The following is a 6,246-nucleotide window of genomic DNA, read 5'->3' as shown; positions in this document are numbered from 1 at the left end:
AAATATATACCTACAATAAAAATTGAAAAAAATGATGGATATTAAAATCCTTTACTTAAGTAATATGTGGTAACATCCGTAGTTAAGAATCCATACAATTCAAGAGCGGAGATCGAAATAGTTTAACGACATCCCGTTCAAGTTTCATTGCACAAGACCGCAAGCCTCATCCTGCGAAAACCATAACTTGTCGCGACTTGATATCCGCAGTTACAAAAGTACAAAAACGGCTAACGACACCTACCACGAACGGGCTCTTTTACAGATCTAGCGTGTTTTTACTTATAACTTATTTTCACACCCCCTTTCTTACTTTGTGCATTGTTAAAATATTTTTTTCCGGTTTGTTACCTGCTATCATCGCCAGCTACATACGCTTCAAAAGGCAAAATGGTCTTTAGTGCTTCGGACAATATTTTTACACTTCAACCAGTCGTCACTAGATGGCGTTGTACACTATATTAAATCGCGCTAACAAAATCTTTGTTGCAAAGTACTAAGGTTCGAGCAAACCGTTCTTTAATCGCTACATGCCGGCTCGGTCTACAGATATTTTCGAATTCTGTAGGCCGAGGATTCTAACCTAACCAAGTTCTTGGGCCTCTTTCGCGGGGTTGCGGGTCGATTTTCGAATCAAGAAAAATTGAAACCCCGTTCTAAGTATATGACAAAAATGTGTATAATTTATAGTGTAAGGCCGCGTAGGTTAAAATTAAAACCATAATTTTCAGTAAACAACGTCGACAGACAGGTTATTTCCATTACATAATAGTAGGTATGTTAGGCGAACTTAAAATTATACAAATTAAAAACAATACCGTACGGACCAAGTACATTTATAAGCTTTGACATAACTTTACCTCGTAGTATGTGTAGGTCAAAGCTGAAAATGAATTCAGTGTACAAATTAAATTATAAGGACACTTTTGCCGACAAAAAAATCATCGTATAAGTCGGTTTTATTCGTTGTAGTGCATGGATTAATTAAAAGTTTTTGTACACTTAAAACTGTCGCGATGTATTTTATCCTTTTCCATCATAATATAATCTACTTCCCAACAGCAATACTTGACGTAGTGGTGTTTGAAGTACAAGTGAGCCAGTGTGTAGTTACACTGGGACACAAGGGACGTAACATCTTCGTTCCAAGGTTTGGTGGCCCGTTGGTGATGTAAGGAATGATAAATATCAGATTTGATTATCAGGAAGCAAGTTTGCCCGACGATCGCCAATTTATTAAAAAAATACATTAGGAATTTAATCGTAATCCTTTTTATAATGATGCTCGACAATTCGGTATTTGTACCTGTCGCGGTCACGAGCTTACTCCGAAGCTTCACTCCGAAAGGTATGATTGCGGTTAAAGCCGAAATATAATGTGTGCTTCCAAACATGCAACAAATATTGTTCATATTGTAAAGCAAATTTATATGTATATCTGTTATAATTTATTATTAAATTTTGCAAGTGATTTGTAGGTCTTCAAAATGTCAATAGAAAATTTAGCGAGGCCATATACCTATGTATATATTATAAATTACATTAAAAAAAAAACATTTTCATGTGTAAAGAAATCAATTGTTTGGATAAGCTCGGTCGCTAAATTCCACTTTCGGACATGGCGTCATAATTACAAGTTTCATCCACACCACCTCGATATCTGGAAAATGTGATTTCTAGATAATTTTCTGACTCACACAACCACTCTGTGAAACCAGCTTTCATTGGTAGTTTTCCGAACTAATAAGACTTGGGAATCTTTAAGAACAGAGCTTATTCATCTCTTATCGGTGGGCAACGTATCTGCAAGCCCGCCGGTGTTGCAGATGTCCATGAACGGTGGTAGCGACTATCAAACAGGTGACCCTCAGTTCGTTTGCCACCTACGTCATAAAAATGAGGCAATATAACGACAATTTTAATTGTTTATCCATATCAAAAGAATAGCATATTCATTTTAAACTTTATATGCAGATGAATAATGTATATTACATTCAAAGTTATTTTTAAAATAATACGAGACATTTAAATGAATCACACGGGGCATGTTGTCGACACATTAACATCACATTAACACGATCGGTGGGTGAAAATTTGAAACTCATTGATTAATAATTATCTAGGGAAAAAAATATATATTACCAGTACAAATTCGGGACGGACAGGTAGTATCATAATATATGCGGAATTTTCTGTAGACATTTGGGAGATTTATAAATCTTATAAATGACATTTTGATAATTAAACAGTGTTCCGTTAAAAAGTTGTTTGCTTTACGTACGAAAACATAACACATAATTATATCGCCTATACCTGCTTTCTAAGCTACAAAATATGTAATTGTCAAAACTCCATATTTGATTATATTATTAGCATTTCTCGCGTGAATCTAGAAAAAAACTAACGAAACCTACCTCTTTATAATATTAGTATGATTCCAATGCCGAACAACAGTTATTGATTTTAGCACATTCATTTGTTTGAGACTGGGTCGGGGGTGCGAGGTACGCGCGGGAAGGCCATAAAACGGCAACCCCCACACGTGAATATTTGATATTTGGAATCTTGCTGTAGCTGCACTACACTAACATGCTAGTCCTTATCGAAATAACTGACATTCAAATGAAGTAAGTAGGCACGTTAATTGTGTTATGAACCCAGATGGTCCAGTGTAAATAAACTGTGAAATCTTAACCAATTACTGCGGTTTGAAGCCCGAGCGTCACTTTTTGTTTTTATGCAATACATTTTTTAGATTATTTTTTATGATAACATATTTTAATTTATGTTTTAGTTATTATAAATTGTGCCCTTAAACCGTTACAGATAAACTACGGAGTTCTCGTAACGGGAAAATGCGTCTGAAATGCGGCTCTGGCAAAAGAACCGTTGGCACACCGCCCAAGTGGAGATAGCCTAACACCTTCCTGATTACCTGTATTTTTTTTCATAACTGTTTTCAAATTTCTTTGATAATACGCTTCTTTTATTTTGCGTTTAGAATTTAAAGAGGGAACTTTTATCAACACATTCGTTATAACGACGTAATAAACGGATTTATTAATGTTTTTTTTAAGAAACAAATAAAGAATTTGTTTATCAAGAACGTAACGTAAATCTTATTGTTTTGTTTGTTGTTTTTTTGAAGATGGCCGCTTGTTCTCTATTATACGAAGATGTTATTATTATAGAAACTTCAAAATTGATCTAAATGCGTATAACTGTTATATGTAACAATAAAAAAATCCGAATATAAAATCATTGTTTTGGAACACGTACTATGAATGGAAAGTGTATTAAAATGATGCTTCACTTCACCGGAGCTGTATTGTACATTACTTAATAGGGTGAATAAACAAAAGGATGAACGCTCATCATCCTTTTATCTCTTTTGATGGACCAAATACAACATAAAAGCCAGTGGTATTTTTTTTCTAAGTTTTTTTCGAAATTTAGATAAGTTAATTTTTTACGAAATTCTAACTACTGCTATTTATATTTTCTAAATTCGTAACAATTTGATAACTTAATTATTACTCAAATAAGTAATGCAGCATAATTTAACACAATATTTAAATCTTGCGATACAAACACAATCGAGACGTTTGTATTGATCTCAGTCTTCAGAGACATGCTCAGTCGATGACAATTGCTTGACTGATCAATCTTTCAACAACTTCTTCAATTACAGCGCTGAAATTTTTGAACGCAATTGTTATATATTTAATGGAAAAACGTGTTTAAAATGCAATAGCATAAACAAATAAATGCTTTGTACGTTTCAATTTTTAATTCAGATTTACCGTATTTCAAGACTTATTTTTAAAATAGATCTTAATCAATAATTATATTGTTATATATAATTACGGTATTTGCATAAGATTATAATAATATTAAAATATTGCTTTAATTTCATTGTAACCGCTTTAAAAAAAAATGTTTGTCTATTAAAAACGCATGCTACCTACGACAATATACCATAAATACTTGCATTATGAAAGTCTCTTCAGGTTTACAATAAACAAATAAGACGTAAGTATAAAAGATGACAAAAATAAGTAGTAATTCAATCAATAAGATTATGACGACGGAGACAGAATGAAAATCGTCACGTCACTTTGGCAAAACCATAACGGATAGCTCTGAAACGTCTATATAGCAAATACGCGATAATTATTATATAACTACATCTGTTGCCCGAAGGCATTGGAGAACAAAACACTTATGTGGATACGAATTTCTATAAACTCTACGTTAAAAAATATCTTACGATAAAATATAGCTAAGAAGCGAAACTTAGATAATAACAAATAAATTCATATAAGTAACAAAGGTTCAAGTCTGAAATATGATTTTAATAAAATAACTTAAGTCGAGCGTAATCGACGCCAAAATTATCTATTTCGTAAATTACATTACGTAGTTTAAAGCGTAGAATATAGGTCGCATACGCCGTGTGTTTTATTATTCATGACTGTATTTGGTCTCGGATCCAAAGTTTCTCTGTCAAGACTTCATAGGAATGTTTAATGATAATTGACTTCGATCCGCTAAGAGATTCTTGGACTTTACGAAATCTACGCAGCATTATACATCGCATGTTCGGTAAATAAAAAATACATGAGTGTGGCAAAACCAAATTCATTGATAGTTAGGATTTGATAAATTATAATATTTGTTGCAAAATTTTAAAATAAATACATTTTTTTCATTGGTTTATTTGGTTGTAACTGAAACAGTATGAGCATGATCAGTTTAATAAAAGCTTGTAAAACTAGAACATTCTTTTATCTTAACGTTAAACGTTAAATTTTAACTCATATGTTTAATACTTTTATCGTCAGTAATTTTTTTTAAATAGGTACGCGGATGTGCTATTTCTCTACCTGATGCTTGGTGGGCACCGCCTAAAGACATTGACGCTGCAAGCAATATTAAGTATTCCTTACATCGGCAATGCGTCGCCAACTATGGGAGCTAAGGTGAAGCCTGAAGCCCAATCCTTAAAACACGAAGCCGCTAGTAAAAACTAGTATACAATATAAGTGAATGTTTCTTTTTCGATATAGATAAAGCAACGTAGGTCAGACATTAGTATATTATATATACTATGTACAGTTTGTATATAAAATTAAAAGAATGAATTTTTTGGACGTGTCTCTGAATAACAGACAAACAAAACCTCTTTTAAAATGATTATTATGTAAATGATTATTAGTATGACAGTTTCGTTACGACGGAACTTGCATCATTGACGCCTAAATAACACCTTGACATCGATTGCTTTGTCCGTCATTTACGAGTATGTAATATGTAGGTATGCATATCTACTAGTAAGTAACCCACACATCATTAAAGATAAATTAATTTCCTACGAAGTTGTTCTGATAATAATATTTATATCATTATTTGTATTCTGTGTATTGATTGTAAAAATAAAATGTAACAAAACACTAACATACTAAATATTATACATGTAAGTATAAACAATATAGGTATAATAAAAAAACAAAACATTCATTTATGAAGTTATACGGGGAATTCGGACCTCTGATGATAAGTTACTTCCTTCTCACCTTCGCCCATAGACAGTGTCATAGCAAAGAGTATTTAAATCACTTCTTACATCAACAATGCGCCGACAACAATAGAATCTTAGCTGTCGGTCTCTTCTACCTGAAATAAAACTGGCTCACTCGTTTTTCAACCCGTAACACTGCTAAGTAATGTATTGATATTTGGCGGTAGAATAATCGATGAATGGGTGGTACACACCCAGACGAGCCTGCACAAAGCCCTACCACAGGGTGGTACAATTGAAATTTATGACTTTTACGAAATAACATATATAGCAAAACTAGATCCGATCTTTTTTTATAATAGATTTTTTTTTGTAATCGTTATTATCAAAACTAACGCGACCATTTTTGTGTCACATTAATAATTAATAATCGTGTACATTATATATCTAAGTTTCATTTCATAATTTTTGCCAATAATATCAAATTATATTTTTATTATTTGTCTTCTTTTAATTTAATTTATATACTTTACACCAGTCAGTTTCCATATATACATGTTTCTGAAAACATAATAAGCTTAACGATAATAATCAAACGTTTAATAAAGTTAGCGGCGTCGTTCTCAGGAGATAGACGACCATATATAATTGCATTATTGATGGAGATATAACATTACACAAATGTTGCCTCGGTTACAAACATAGGTCAATGTTATCTCGTATAG

This window comes from Vanessa atalanta, chromosome 9 (genome assembly GCF_905147765.1).
Source record: "Vanessa atalanta chromosome 9, ilVanAtal1.2, whole genome shotgun sequence".
Lineage (NCBI taxonomy): Eukaryota > Metazoa > Arthropoda > Insecta > Lepidoptera > Nymphalidae > Vanessa > Vanessa atalanta.
This window is presented reverse-complemented; position numbering follows the sequence as displayed.